We start from the raw sequence: 16,930 nt of genomic DNA, 5'->3' as shown, positions 1-16,930 counted from the left end.
CTTCACTTACTAGTACCTATCTTTAGGTTCATGAAGTCTCAGTCCTGACAAACTGAGGGCCAGAGAGTTAAAAGAAAATGTGTTTTGTTTGGTGGGTATAAGAAGTTCAGAATAAGAATGTAACAAGAGAAAGCTAGTCTGATTAGTGAGTTCTGCCTGAATCCTAGAAAGAAAGAGCCCTCATTTACAGGAGAGAACACCCACCTGGAGAGGGGAAAAATTATTATCACAGCCTCACTTTGCACAGCACCAGCCTGAAGCCCAGCTTCTATGATTAGTGCAGACAGACTTAATGAAAACAAGTCAATAGGTCTAAATACAAACACGTCATTTTCCTCCCCTGGTCAGTCTTTTTCTTTCCCCTCTCTCCTTTCCCCTTTCCCCTTTTCCCTTTTCCCTTTTTCCTTTCCCTTTCCTCCTTTCTCCTCTCCCCTCCTCTCCCCTCCCCTCCCCTCCTCTCCTTTCCTTTTCTCCCTCTCTGTATATTCATCGGCGTTCAGAGGATGCATATATTTGCTTCAGGCAACTGTCTGAGTCCTATCAGTTTTTCAACAGAAAATGTTTTGAAGGCTGGTTTAGAGGTGTGCCCAATGGCATGTTGGTGAATATCTAAAATTTTATAAACTAAAATGAAATGAAAGACTGTATGAAGCCATCTACCTAAATATTGAAAATAAGCATTAAACTGCCTCAATGCAGGTAAAGGGAAGTGACATGCATTTATAGCAGCTGAATAGATGATATAGGCAGAAACAGCACACAGGGAATTTAGAGTTCATTTCGAAAATTGGGTAGACTTCACTGCATCAATGCTTGTAGTGAGCTTATCTCCTTTTTACAGATGTGGAACCTAAAAGAATTTGATAAATTTTCTTTCTGGGGTCTATATTAAGAAAGGATATCTCTTTTACTATAGGCAAAACATGAAAAAACATTTAAAGGTTATATACATACGTGTGTGTGTGTGTGTGTGTGTGTGTGTGTGTGTGTGTGGTGAATATATCCCTATCCCTGTTCTGAGTTGATCCTAGGAGAGATAGCTGCCCAATAGCATTAGCTATGCCTTTCATACTTGGTTATATCATCATCGTCTCCATGAATATTCATTTCTTAAACTAGAGGGTAATTTGCATATACTGCTGACAAGAGGGAGTCAATGGGTGAGTGACAGTGTCCAAATGAGTCTCACCAGCATTGCAGAAAGACTTTTCTTTTTTTTTTTTTTTAATTTGGTTTATGTTTATTTGCAGAAAGACTTTTCAACACAGAATTGAAACTACGTCTACTGCATCTGAACTGCAGATGAGTTCACATTTATTAGTGAGTTGAACGGGTTCAGAGCATGCCACCCCAATGTAGTCCTCCAGCATAGGACTATTTTGAGCTGAAGGCATTTGAGACAAAGCACAGGCTGAACTCTTTGCCTTCCCTTTATCCACCTGTAAACAGAACATACCATGAAGGGGATAACAACCTTGTCATCAGAGACAAGATGGCACCAAGAGTCTACACGAACAAACCTTACTAACTAGCCCTTATCTTCCATTAGTTTCCCCATATATTTGCCTCCCCAAAATTTGCTGCCCTTAGAAGTTCAAAGTTCTTTTTTTCTTGTCACTCCTCTACAAAATTGTTGTTCTTTTCTAAGATGCTATATAAGCCCAAGTTCTAACCACCCCTTTGAGTTACTCATCACTGAGTATTTTCGTGCGTGCAAGATACATATGTTAATAAACTTGTTTGTTTTCTCTTGTAATCTGTCTTTCACCCATCTAATTTGCACAGCCTCAGTCAATGAACCAAAGATGGGTAGAAGAAAATGATTTCTTCCCCTGCAACAGAATTGAAATTAAGAGTTTATGATATAATCTCTGCAGCATGTGGTGCAGGTCTACCACAAACAATAATCGCATGCTTAACTGCTGATACATTTGAGACATCTTAACAGTTACCAAGAATTTATGACAGGCAGAATGAGAGAGGCAGAGAGGAGTGAACTGTGTACATCCCACTGAGTCTTGGATCTTTCTTTTTTTTCTGGCTCTTTTGTTTATCAAAACCTTAAAAGTACAAAAATGATGAAAACTAGACCTCTTGTTGAGAAGAAAGGCTGAAGGTCACAGGTAAGATGGGATATTGGGAGTTTCAGCTTCTCTTAAGTGGCCGCATGAAGTACGTCTGTCTACATGCCTAACTTCATCCAGAGCAGAAATTCATCTCTCCAGTAGCGCAAAACAATCCCACCCACTACCACACACACACACACACACACACACACACACACACACACACACACACAGTTTCCTCTGGGCATTTGATGACTATTTCAGGAGATGATAAAGTAGCCCCCTACATACTCCAGATATATCAGGAGTTTGGCATACATTACTTCCTTATATCCTCCTGTAAACAGCGTAAGACATTATAATCATCCCATTTTACACAGCTAGCAAGTGGTAGAAACCAATGTTAAAACCAGGTCTATATGACATATGCTTCCAACCACTCCCCTCTTTATGTTGCCTACAATGTATGATAAGAATGCCTCTAATTTTGCCAAAGAAGATATGAGCATAATTTCCATGTAAAATCATTCCCACCTGTCTATACCCAGTTTAGTGGATCAAACTGAAAGAAAAGTAAAACTAAGAAAAACATTTTAAGGAAATCATAAAAATTGAGATTCTATTCAAATAATTCATGAAAATGACTCATCCCACACTCTTCCTGTAAGGAGTTCTCTGGCTCTTTACTGAGCCTAGTTTTCATTTGCTGAGGTTACATTTCATTGCTACAGAATTCCTTAAAAATAAAAACATGAAACATCAAAGCACAAGTTGTTGTCTGACCTATTTTTGATGATCATTGGAAACAATGAGGTTTCTATGCATTTCCCTCTCCTTTATGCTCTTTCTTTGTGATTACTCCCATCTTTTGTAATTCATTATACCCCAAGGCAATTACTGCATTTTGTGAAATGTACAGCATTAAAAGGAATTTCCATGCAGGGTTACAGAAACTGAATGCCACATTTCTGAGTAAAGCACCCTTCCTTAGGGCATTGTGGATTAGCCTTTCCATGCCAACAGGGTTGGATAGAGACAGTTTCTTTAGCAGTCCACAATGTATTGAAAAGACCACGAACATATTTTTTTTTCTTTTCAGACCAGTCCTTTGGTGACTGCCCATGACAAGTCACCTCTTGTATTCCTCTCTTTCTAAACCCATCTGCTGCTCATTCAGCCACTTAGCTGAAGGTGTCAGCCTTTCAGGGAGAAAGGAAATTCAACATGGATCAATCTGAAATCTTCCTGTGATCGTGAGGTTGTACCCACCCTAACCAGGATGTATCAGAGCCTAGCACCTTGGACTTTCAAGTGTAGGCATTTGAGCCAAGTGCCGCTATGTAAAACCTACATTGTCCATGAACAAAGTAACCCAGCCCCTTCTCAACCAAAGTTGTGCTTCAGCATACATGCCTTAAATTTCATGAGCTTTGTTTAAACAGTGAAAATTAAAGATTTTTTGTCTTATTTTATTTACCTGAATTAACATTTCTGAGAATTGGATCATAATGAGATTTCTACAGATTTGTTTTGTTTGTTTTGCTTACCAAATTCTTAATAAGCTAAAGAGCCAAGGATGTGTGGCATTGATTTCAATATTACATTAAATCGATAATAAACATTCATTATAAAAGAAGACAAAGGGGCTCTTTAACACCATTTCAAGGCTTTTCTAAAGAGAAATAAGAAAGTGTATGGTGGAGGAAAAGGGGGGCAGTCCTGGGAAAAAAATCACCCCAGAGGAGTACTCTTCAAATTCAGCAATTTAAGAATGGATATGTTGAAGTCACAATCAAGTGCTCAATAAGTAAGGAGCCTAACTAAATCTCCCTGTCTGACAAAGAACAAGTTGCAGAACCTTCTGCAATTAAGAACCTTAATTTTCTCTTCTGTAAAATAAAGTTTACAATGCCTTCTTCAGAGAGCTGTTGAGAAGGATACATGAGGTCACATATGTGAAAGTGCTCTGTGAACTGAGCACTGAGTGAACTGTGTATTCCTACGGTAGGAATACCATTGTCAGGAGGACAGAATGTAATGGAACTCTGTTCTTGACCTGCCCGGCAAACTGATCAGAGAAATCCATGTCTTTCTTTCCCTTTTCTCAGGTTCTTCTCTCCCTTACCATGAGTGTATGTATGTGTGTGCATTTGCATTTGTCTGTGTGTGTCTGTGTGTGCTGTTCTGCTTCTCAACAACATTTGTCTCATAATTCTGCTACTGACACTACCTTTTGCTAGATAACATTCAGTCTTGACTACTTCTGAGTGAGGGCCTCCTTTGCTTGTGTATCTCTTCTGTGAGCTTGTACCTAAGTTCCAAAGAAGTGAACTGACCTTTTTAATATTTACGTATTTTTGAGAGAGAGAGAGAGACAAAGCATGAGTGGGGAAGGGGCAGAGAGAGAGGGAGACACAGAATCTGAAGCAGGCTCCAGGCTCTGAGCTGTCAGCACAGAGCCCGGCGCGGGGCTCAAACCCACACACTGTGAGATCGTGACCTGAGCTAAAGTCGGACACTTAACCAACTGAGCCACCCAGGCATCCCTAAACTGGCCTTTTTAAAAGACACTCTATGGTACAGTTATTTTTAGCTAGAGAGCTACTAGCAGTTTCTCCTTTGTGGCAGAGTGAATCTTTATCAGTCTACCAAAAGATTTGAGTCTTCTTTTCTATATGAGTGCAAGAGGAGTCTACATGCTACACTAGGTTCTGAAAATAAACACCTCAACAAAAATAGTCACGTCCCTACCCTTGTGAAGCTTGCAGCCAAGTGGTAAATAATAACAGTAATGAGGATATTACAAGCAGTAGCTAACATTGGTTGAAAGCATACTGTGTGCCAGGAACTGTTCTAAGCACTTTAAACATCTTATCGTATTTAATCCTTGAATAAGTTGTCTTTACTCACCGTCTCTGCATCTGCATCTTCTCCTCTTCTTTCCTGAAATGACACAATTTAGGCTTTTGTTCCCGTAATCCACTGAAATCACGGTGCTCAGGGTCACTAAGTTTCATCAAGTTGCCAAATTCAGTTGAACCCTTGTCAGTCCTCATCTTGCTCAAACTCTCAGGTAGATTTGACAAAGTCGACCTCTCCGTCTGTCTTGAAATACTTCCTATACTTGCCTTCCTGAACACCACTCCCCTGCTGTCCTCTTATCTCATCAGCCGCTCCTCTTCCATCTCCTTTGCTAGTTCCTCTTCATCTCCCTGATGTCTCAATGTGGGAGTGTGTCAGGCCTCAGCTCTCAGATCTTTTCTCACCTCTGGCCTCATACCTTCCTAGGTGATCTATTTGCTCTTGGTAATTTTAAACTCCTTCCATATACCAATCCCTCCAGCGTCCTTTGTGTCCCTCGAACAGTAGACTGCCTACTCAGCTATTCAATTTGTTTGCTAGGGCTGCCATAATAAAATAACACAGACTGGGTGGTTTCAACAACAGAAATGTATTTTCTCAGACTGTTCTGGAGACTAGAAGTCCCAGGGGTCAGCAGGATTGGTTTCTTCTAAGGCCTTGCTCCTTGGCTCCTCTGTCTCTACTTGGTCCTCCTTCTGTGCATGTCTGTGTCCTAATTTCCTCTTCTTATAAGAAACCAGTTGTGTTGGATTAGGACCCACCAATTTTACCTTGATTACCTCTTTATAGACGTCTCTCCAAATAAAGTCAGGGGTTAGGGATTAGGACTTCACCATATGAATTTGGGTGGATACAATTCAGCCTGTAATAAAACCAGATACTCAACTTCTCCACTCCAATGAATAATGGGAATCTCAGACTTCACATGGCCAGGACTGATCTTTACATCCCATCCCACCTTCACCCCACTGCACTCTCCAAAAACCTTGCTTTTTTTGTCAGTGCTCTCCATCTTCATTCAGTTTCTAGTCAATGTCCCCTCTTGTCTAATACATACTCTCAGTTACTCTCTAGCCCCACGACATGCTACATCTTTATATGTTTATTGTCTCTTTCCTACTAAAGTGTAAGCAGGACTGGGATTTTGTTCTGTCCTTTACCCTATCTCCAGTACTAGGAATCATGGACTGACAGACATAGTAGTCCCTCATAACTATATGCTGAATGAGTTAATATAATTATCACAACTCTATTAGATAGGTAGATTAGTATTTCCATTTAATAGATGAAGAAATAAAACTCAGAGAAAATACATAACTTCCTTTGGGTCATGGAGCTAGGATTTGGAACCAGGTAATCTGAATTTATATCACTGCTAAGCAGTCAACATTCCAGTGTGGCACCAATGCTATTTGTAGAGAAGCACAGAGTGAACTGGAGCCCTTAGGAAGGGTACCTAACACAGGAGTTTCAAAGAGGAGACAACTAGTAAAAAAGCAATATAGAAGAAAATCCCAGGCCTCATGAGGTAACCTGACATATGCAGGTGAGATAAGATCCTAAACCAGGTTGGTGCTCAGTAATCAGTCAAATGAATGAGTAAACTAAATAAACAATTACTATATTATATAAACCCAGAGGAATCAGAACATATAATCATGGAAGGGGACTATAGTACTCAGCACTCTATTTATTTGTGAAACCATTAAATTTAAAGAGAAGGAACAATTGACTACCACAACAACCAGCCACAGCTCCCAAGCTGATAATGAAGCTGTCAGAATGGACCACTCCAGGCCAAATATATTATGATACCAGTGTTGGTCAACAAGGTTACAACAATAATTAAGATCTAGTTCCAACTTCATTAGGGCCTTGGGGAAATGGTAAACTTAGCAGAAACTTGCAATGTGTAGCAGACCTCGAAGATTCTGTGAGGAAGTTTATAATTCCCTAGTGGAAGTAATCAAAGCCAAGGGTTTTTTTTGTTTTTTTTTTTTTTTTTTTTTTTTTTTTTTAATTCACAACAGAAAAACAACAGGAATATTGAACTGAATGCATAGAGATAAAGAGATGATTCTCTAAAACCAAAATAAAACCTTTAAATAACCGCACTGTGTAAACTTCAAACCACATTTATTTCACCAAGGAGAGCCCATTTTACTATTCATTGTGCTAATTTAACAATGAAAACTCATTTCTGACATTAAATGTAATGTTTAGTAAGATTTCAAGAGTTGATGAAGACACGGATGGCTAGGAAAGCTGAGAAATTAACTTCTGAGGTGTGCTTCTTTCTGAAATAATGCTATCTAGAATCTGGATTCTCATTTAGGGCACTGATTGCCCCTAGAGTTGACGTTATATAGCCTTTGGAGCCTATAACCAGTCTATGCTGAAGTTTTAAATGTTAATGATAGGCATTGTAGCCTACAGGAGCTGAAAAGGCTGCAAGTGTTAAGGCCAAATAAGTACTTTAAGAAAAAGAAAGCATGGCACCAACTGGGTCAAATGATACCACACCAAATCCAGCCTGAGAAAAATTCTTTTTTGAAAAACACACTATTGGAAGATAATCAGACAACCTTTGTATGTTCCAAATTTATGAATTTGAGCCATCAGAGCAGTGTGCTTTAGACCCACTGATAGTGCTGGGAAGACTAAAAAATATACTTATGGGATGTGTTTGTCAAATTCTGTGTAAAACCCTATGGGAATATTAACTAGAACTAGACTGAATTTATAGATTAATTTGAGAGGAACTGTTACCTTTAGGCTACTGAATTCAATATCCATGATCACAGTACAACTCTCTATTTAGTTTTTCTAGTTACACATCCTAGAGTAGAACTTCTCAACCTTAGTAATATTGACATTTATGGCTAGATAATTCTTTGTTGCCCTGTGCACTGTAGGATGTTTAGCAGTATCCCTGGCCTCTATCCATCTCATAACAATAGTATCCCCTGACCAGACATGACAATCCAAAATGTCTCCAGACATTGTCTAATTGCCCTAGGGGCAAAACCATCTTCTGTTGGGAACCACTGCCCTAAAGAAACTTTTACACATATTATCAAGGAGGTTTGGGCAAATATATTTATTGTAGCACTGTTTGTAATAGTAAAACACTAAAAACAACTTTAGTAAAAGTAAGGATCAATACAACTTGGTTTATTCCTGTAATAATTTTTTTTTTAAGCAGCAGGAAGTAAAAGAGAAAAACTAGATCAATCTATCTATCTGCCTACATACCAATCGATAAATGTGAATAAATTTAAAAAATATAAAAGTGGGGCGCCTGGGTGGCTCAGTCGGTTAAGTGGCTGACTTCAGCTCAGGTCATGATCTCGCAGTCCGTGAGTTCGAGCCCTGCGTCCGGCTCTGTGCTGACACCTCGGAGCCTGGAGCCTGTTTCAGATTCTGTGTCTCCCTCTCTCTGACCCTCCCCCATTCATGCTCTGTCTCTCTCTGTCTCAAAAATAAATAAACGTTAAAAAAATTAAAAAAATATATAAAAGTGAATAAAAAAGGTTGCATAAGACAACATAAGTACAACATAATACTGCTCATATTCATTTTAAGTACTTAACCAATTCAGTACTTAAAACAATTCTAAATATCCAAATGATACTTTAAATTGTTAAAAATTTAAAAATTCATATGGGAACACTTTCCATAAATTTCAGGATAGTTGAAGAGACAAAGGAAGAGCTTTAGCTCTAGTTTTCTCAATTTTATTTCCTTAAAAACAAAAATGATATGAAAAAAATTATGGCAGATATAATATAGTTTGGGTCTGGATGGTAGACGTATGAGTGAGCATCTGCTATACTATTTTCTGCACAATTCTACACACCTGAAGCACTTCAAAATAAAAAATAGAAAATTTAGTCATATTTTAGAATAAATCCATGAGCTATCTTTTGAAGGACTGCCTAAATTAGAAAGCTTATACTTTCTCAAGAGTAATTTGTTTTCAAGTATTTCATTAGACTTTTTAAACAGTTTCTGAATTTCCCTCAACACTCATTTGTAAATGAGAGTTAAACATTTGTTTCAAGTCAGTATTATTCATCAGTCAATAATGCAAATCCCGTAAGATTCACTCATAGATTAGATGCTAGATCTGCCACAGGAGCCTTTAAATTGTCCAAATATAAAGCACTCTTAACTGAGCTTACTAACATTAAAAGGCTCAAACTTTGACAGAGTATTCAGTATTTAAATTATAGTAGGTAGTGGGCTAGATTCTTACTTAGGAATGCTTAACATTGGCAGTGATGACCATCTCTCTTCCTGGAATTAAGAAAACTAAATACACTGACTGATTTACAGATCAGTTTTGCAATTACGTTTTACAGAGTGCTATAGTTTTACAAATGCCCTTCTCCCACTTTGACAGACACAATGAATTCACAGCTATAATTAGAACTTGGCCCCTCATCTTTTCATAGGACCTATTGATTATTTTTCATTTTTTATGAAACAGCTTTCTAAAGAAAAAGTTTTGAAAGGAAAAAATATATTGTCTCGCACTGAGATTGGCAATCTCTGAAAAGGCTGCAGCTATATTTAAGTCAAAGGTCAGTTCAGATGGAAGTTTCAACTTATTTTCCAATTTCTACTCTTTTAAAAAGGTCATGTGACTTAAAAAGCTATTCCTTTCATACAGCAAGAAAATGGATGGTCCCAAATGATGGGAGTAGGTGATAATAATCATAATTATGATAAAAGCACCATCAATGTACTCTCCAGGAAGATATTTTATATGACATCAAGAGCTTGGTACAAGAAATGAAAAGAGAAAAAAAAATGTGCTGTACTGCCAGTGTTCAGGCATTTAAAGCCAATCATATGTCACTGATACAAAATAGCATGTTAACAAGTGTCAAATTCAGAAATCAATAAGAATCTCCCCCACCCCTTTAAGGGTACAAATTGAATACATGTATCAAACTCCAACAACAAAAAATGTATCCATTTCTAATCAATAGGTGCTTTAATTAGTAATGTTGGGTTTTTTTTAAGATATGTACCTTTTTTTCATTATCTGTAAATTATTCTGTTGATCTGTACTTGGATGAATCTTCTCTACTTAATATCCAGAGAACACAATGTAGAAAGTTCTTGTATTTATGACTCATAATATCAAAAAGATATTTTTAACATCTGTATTTAAGAGATTTTGAAGAAATTACCACAGGGAGTAATTCCTTCGAGGCCAAAGATTGTATGAAGTGGTTCTCACTGCACAGAGGTCATCTGAAACACATGGAAACCTTGGACATGGCCTCAAACTGACCACAGTGGAGAAGGTCAGACAGTGTCTGTGGCTAAGGAATCTGCATGCCCATTGTGCTCTACTGAAAACAAGGGAATTAACTAGACGTTTACCAACTGAATGTTGAGAACCCCAGCCATTTTCCCTTGCTTGGTTCCCAATTCAGGCTAACATTCTCTGACTTTAATTTTCTGAGGAGTCTAAACTGTCCAAGGGAAGAGACCTAAAGATACTAACAGCTGAGATAAGAAGGAGAAGTTTACTGGCTTCAAATAATCATTATGCTCATGGATTCTGTGAGTCAGGAATTGGGAAAGGTATAGCAGGGATGACTTTTCTCTACTCCACAATATCCGGGGGTTTTAGCTGGGAAGGTTTGAAGGTGGGGGGTGACTCATGCACTGGGAGAAGAAATCATCTGGATGCATTTTTACTTACATATCTATCAATACCAGGTCTGAGCCGGGACCTCAGCTGAAACCACAGTCCTGAAAACCCACACGCAGCCTCTCTATGGTGGCCTGGGTTTCCTCACAGCTTGGCGGCCTCCAGCTTTTCACATGCTGGCTCATGGCTCCAAATGTAAATGTTCTGAGAGGACCAGAGCAAAGCTGCAATTCAGGCACACTATTTGGGTATATGACATATACCCCTGTCCTATTTGGTTATGTGGAAGTAAATACCAGAACAATCAACTAAATATATTGGAATAATTGTTTCTGGGTAAGCATAAATGGTAGGGGAGGGAAACTATAATAAAAATTATGGAATAATAAAGTGTAATCAATATCACATAATAATATGCAAGAAATATTATGGAAATACATTGCTTTAAAATCACATACATGTTATAGAAGCAGAATTCTAAGATGGCTCCCATGTTCTTTACTCCTTGGTGCTAACAGTATGTAATCCCCTCCTCTGAGTGTGGACAGAACCTGTGACTTCCTTTTAACCAAGAGAATATGGCAAAGGTGATGGGTTGTCACTTTCTTGACTATGTAACATGATCTAAGACTCAGTCTCAAGACTGGAGAAAAAGCCTCTATTGTTGGCTTGGGAGAAGCAAGCATGTTGGAGAAAGCCCTATGATAAGAAACTGTGGGCCACTTCTAGGCTGAACAACCAGCAAAAAGCTGGGGTCCTCAGTCATACAGCTGCAAGGAAATGAATTTTGCCAACAACCCGAATAGCTCGTTTTACTCAGCTGTGATTGGATTATTTTGTGTTTTGTCTCTCGGTGGAAATAACCAACACAGCTAATTACAGGCATCATTTCAAAAAGTGCAATTGAATGTACCCTTTTGATCAAAATTCAGGTCATTAGCTCTTCTAGGACTACTCACAGACCCTGACGACATAGTCCTTTGTTTTTATCCTTTGTTTTGTGACTGACGAGATTAGTCACAGATTTTTCTTTACTCAGATATCAGACTATTCCTTTGATAGTAAAAAGATGATATTTCAACTAATCATCATGTCTTTTTAACTATCAATTATGTTCTAATCATTGCGACATTAAAAGGAATAAAAAATATACATGTTCCTCCTTTCCAGGAACTTATAATCACAGTGGAGACAGTGCAAAACATGAACAAATAAAAGGCAATGCTCAACAGTAAATGAAGTCAATTGATTGAGTAAAGTCAACTGTTGATAACTACCTAAGTGTGGAGAAAGGAGAGATATGTGGTCTGGAGCAGCCTCATGGAAGGCTTCACAGATATACTGGAATTGGATCAGACCTTCCAAGGGGAGTAGGAATTTAGCAGCTCAACAGGAGGAGCAGGCATTCCAGGTGGGGATAAAAAGTGAGCAAAAATTGGAGGTCAAAAACTCAATAGGTGCTCAGGACAGAGTGAACAGACAAATTGCTTGGAAAATGTAGAAGACAGAATTGAAAAAAAAAATGGGAGCAACGCCTCAGGGTCTAGAACTATCACTTACATACTATAGACACTCAAAGAGTTTCTAAATAAAAGGCATGAATGCCAAATTTGAGCAGGAAAGTGATTTGACCAGTTAGAGTCTTAGAAAGACTTATACTACTCCTTTGGTGAAGGAGGGAAGCCCGGGCAGTTGCCCAGATTTCCAGACATAAGAATTTAGTACCTGAAGTGAAATGGTAATGGTGTGACATGGGCAAAAAGAAACAGAAGAGAGAGTTAATTCTTAGAAATAAATGGATAGAATTTGGTTACATAAAACAAGAATAAGAAAAGTGTTCATTAAAATTAATGTCAAGGATAAGAAGAGAGGTTCTCATTCCCAGATGTTTTGCCTCTCCCATCTCCTTCCCATTTCATAGACTGTTGATACAAAAAGGAATGGATTTAGACAAATAAAGACAATATTATACTTTGTAATTTGGAGTTGGTTGGGGGAAGCTTTGAGCTCTGTCGGCACAAGAGATGCACTTACTTTTAATGCATCTGAAGAGACAAAAGGCATCCTACAGGGCATCTCTGAAAATTCTTCCCCTCCTGATTTCCAGGCAAAGGAATTTATATGCTGATGGTTTCCCTTGAGCATTTTTTCTTTCTCATGATGAAAATTCAGTCAGTGGTCTCATTCAAAGCAGACTTACCCTAAGGCCACACACATCCAGCCTGCCAGCCTGAACTGCCACCAACCTCTCACTCTCTCCCTACCTCCTAGACGCTTCCTCTAAATAAATTACAACAGGAAGGGAGAGAGCAGTACTTGGGCAAAAAGCTTCACAATGTAAATACCACTTACAGCTGACAATGCTGTTTTGCATATGCAGCATCTGCCCCAAATTAGAAATACTTGTGAATGGAATACCACAAATGTCTTTGAAGTTCATTACCATTGAGAGTTAGGCACTGAGGGGGCCTATTCCTTGTTTATGGAGCATGTTAAGGTCTCTTGGAGACTGAGGGAAGTGGAATAACCACTCTGGTTTACATTATAAGATGGTTCACAGAGATGAAAGAATTGTGTGCAATGAGTCATACTGCCTCTGTTATTACCACCAGGGCAGATATGGCAAAGAGAAAATCAAGTTAATCTGTCAGAACCATGGGTTGTGTCTATGGGGATCGTTACACAAGATAATTTCATGTTCTTGGAAAGGTTTAAGTTTGCTGAGGACTTGATGACCCCCTGGCCTATTCCAAATCTATGGCTCTTATAAGGTTTTGCCACATTTTTCTTTTTCTCCCTATAAGAGTGTAATAATGCCCGTGCTTATTTAATGAACAATTGTCTTATATTTAGTATAAAATAGTCTGCTCTGAACCCATAACTAGGAGAATCTCAAAGGAAAAGGAGTCTAGGAGAGAATGACCAACTCATGTGTCAGATAAGGCAGCAAATAGCAATTTAAGGACACCCAAAAATGACTTGTTTTAAACGGCATATATAATAAGTCAAACACAACAGTATACAGGTGACATGTTTAATGTGTCTGTAGACACAGAGAGCACATGGAGAAAAACTCATGAGATAAACGTGGGTGGATGCAAAGGCATTTTGTACATTCTCCTGCCTGCACTTGGGTCCACCATCTTTTTTCTGCTACAGTGGGGTGTGGAGAGCACACATTTTGAAAGGCATTTGTAGCGATGGCTCTGATTCTTAGGTTTCTTCCGTCCAATATCATATTTAAGATATGGTATTCTAGTTTTTATTCTAGTTTTTATTCTCTGTCCTTTAGATCTCCTGTGGCTCCCTACTGAGCCCCCTCAATGACCAATTTTATCTGAGCAAAAAGAAAATTCTGTAATTTAGCAGAAAGTCTCCTCCACTTGAAAGCATAGAAAAATTGTTCCTCAGAACTCCTAGGTACATTTTCCCAGCCCAGGAAGCTGCCTTAACTGCGGTGTGTGTTTCCCTTGAAGGTTTGGCAGAAGTTGACAAAGAAAGTCTTCTTAGGACCCCCTTTCTGTCTTATACTTTTTTCCACCAAGCTATCCACAAAGGCAGGTAAAAATTAATAAGTGTCCTTGGGTATTGATATGAAACTCCAATTAGAGCATAATTAAAAACCTTTGAGGTTTACTTTTATTTTATCATAAAAACGCAACTCAGTTTTTCTCTCTAGACATTAATGTGTTTCTATCACTGATATTCTCAATTGGTAGGCGTGAGGATTGGCATACACCTCCAAGGAGACAAAGCAAATCTGGATGGCATGGTAACAGGAGAGAGGGGCAGGAAGTGGGGACAGGAAGAAAGAAACAGGCTGAGAATCCATCCACAGATAATCACAGTCTGGAGAACTGGATAATATTCAGGTAACTCATACTTGTCTGAAAAGCTTAGAATAAAGCCTGACTTATGGTATCCTATTGCCTCAAAAAAGGTTCAAACAGATCTAGTCCCACATGCAGACCTTTAGTGATGATAATAATAACCTTTATTAATCTTTTTTAAGTGTATTTATTTTTTTAAGAGAGAGAGCATGAGAGGGGGGTGGGCAGAGAGAGAGGAAGAGAGAGAATCCTGAGCAAGCTCCACACTATCAGTGCAGAACCAGACATAGGGCTGGGTCCCACGAACCATGAGATCATGACCTGAGCCAAATCCAAGAGTCAGACACTTAACCAACTGAGCCACCCACGCACCCCGATAATAATAATCTTTAATTGCTTCAATTGTATTGCATTCCCTTTCATAAGTCAAAGTACCTCCTGCTTGAGTTACTTATGTCAAAATATAATTTTCATGAAGTTAAAGACAGTTCCCAAATACTTAGTGAACACTTGTCACAAATGTATTTACCTCATTAAAAGGAAATCAGATGACAAAGCTGGTTCAAAGACAGGGGAAATTGCTATATAGTCAATGAAAAACAGAATGCAGAAATGCAATCTCTAGGAAAAGAAGCAAAAATCACAGCCTTTGCTGTTATCTTGTCTACAAGGTGAAATCATCTGCATGTCCACTGCACAAAAATCATTGACCACTTTTCAATCTTCTACAAGGTAACATCTAACTTTACTGAGTTTGGATCCTAACTAATAATAAGTGTTAGACCATCTACCAGTGCTTCACAAACTTGGGTGCACGTAAGAATCACACTTGAAGGTTTATTAAGCCAGATTTCTAGGCCCTGCCCCGAGTTTCTGGTCGGGGTGAGTCCTAAGAATTGGCATGTCTAACAAGTTCCACGTGACACTTCTGCTGCTGGTAGAGGGACCACACTCTGAGAATCACTGCTCTAGCTAGACATTGAAAAGGCTTGCAGTAGGGGCACCTGGGTGGCTCAGTTTTTTACACATCTGACTTTGGCTCAGGTCATGATCTCATGGTTCGTGAATTCAAGCCCCGCGTTGGGCTCTGTGCTGACAGTTTGGAGCCTGGAGCCTACTTCAGATTCTGTGTCTCCCTCTCTCTCTGCCCCTCTCCCACCTGCACTGCCTCTCTCTCTCTCTCTCTCTCTCTCTCTCTCTCTCTCTCTCTCTCTCTCCCTGTCTCTCTCAAAAATAAACACTAACAAATTTTAAAAAAGAAAAGGCTTGTAGTAATATTTCTGCCATATTTTCAAGAGTCACATATGTCAGGATACATCATGAAAGACTTTAAAACTGACCAACAAGATTATCGGATATCTTCATGGAAAACTAGGCCTTATCTAATTCCAGATTTTCTGAATCTTTGGGGGTGTGCACCTTTCTTATCTTTGAGCTATTATAGAACTCTGTAATTTGTAGATAACTAATAGCAATGCAAATGATTCCTGTCCACAGACATGCATATTAATTATGTCCAGGTGGAAATACAATTGATTTCCCTCCCCCACCCTCCACACTCACCCTCTGCAAAAAGCCACTTTTGCATTTATTTGTGAATTTTCAGTATTCCTTGTGTGTGTGTGAACTTTCCTTTGAAATGCTTGTCATATTTTATTGGTTTCTTCAATTAATGAGTTAGCTGAAATCTTTGGCACACACTTATTTTATATTTGCATGAGTCATAATTATACCCTTTAAAAACTATCTCTTAACAGGTACTTTTCCTTAAAAATAATCCCCAAGTTTGGAATTTCACGTTTTGTTGATACCATTTTCACTGCAAACAAGTGAATGTCTTCTTCCAGTACAGCTGATTTGTGTTTGTTTTTATTTCCTAACACTTAACAATCAGTTCTAAAATTTAGTCTACTGGGTCACTGACCAGACTGGGATCCTATAGATTCCAGCTGCCTCTTTCCTTTAAGAATAACACAGCTGCTCTTACTTTTTAAATCCTTCTTTGTCGTAATTTATCTAACCCCGTGAATTCATATTTGCTCCTTTCAACTTGTATTATTTCGGGGTATAGTGTGGCTATTTCTACTATTCAGGCTGTTGACCTCAGCCCTTAATTAACAATGGCAAAATCACAAAACATTTGCTACCTGTTTCCAAGCCTGGAAATTCTTAGACATCTGGAGTGTGAAGAGGAGGCAAATTTTTGTGCCAATTTAGAATCCTTTGAATTTCTAGGGTCAGCAGGAAATCTTAACTGGCTGGTGGGGTCGCGGACAGATATTTTAAACTCTAAGTTCACGACCCTGGATGCTGCCAAGCTTTTACTCTGAGTTGCTTCCTTCCAACAGAGCATCTGTGTTCTATAAGAGGAGCTCAGATTCCCTGCACACACACCCCAGCCGGAAGAAACCCTTCCTGGGCCCCCAGCTCTGGAATCCATAACAGACTCCAGTCCTACTCTCACAGCTCAGATCCCCCTCCATCCCCCCTCTTGGCAAGTT

At 38.8% G+C, this 16,930-nt stretch overlaps 1 long non-coding RNA gene across 1 annotated transcript in view; it reads right to left on the bottom strand.

Annotated features, from left to right (window-relative positions):
- Window positions 1-4,968: 4,968 nt before the first annotated feature.
- LOC144617019 (uncharacterized) overlaps window positions 4,969-16,930 on the bottom strand; it is a 344,254-nt gene continuing 332,292 nt past the window's right edge. The window contains exon 3 of the long non-coding RNA XR_013557030.1: window positions 4,969-5,009. This is a non-coding gene — a long non-coding RNA (uncharacterized LOC144617019). The remainder of the gene's footprint in view (window positions 5,010-16,930) is intronic.

The sequence above is a fragment of the Panthera onca genome, chromosome C1, assembly GCF_046562875.1.
Source record: "Panthera onca isolate mPanOnc1 chromosome C1, mPanOnc1 haplotype 2, whole genome shotgun sequence".
Classification (NCBI taxonomy): domain Eukaryota; kingdom Metazoa; phylum Chordata; class Mammalia; order Carnivora; family Felidae; genus Panthera; species Panthera onca.
The sequence above is the reverse complement of the archived record's forward strand: the minus strand, read 5'-3'. Positions and strand labels throughout refer to the sequence as shown.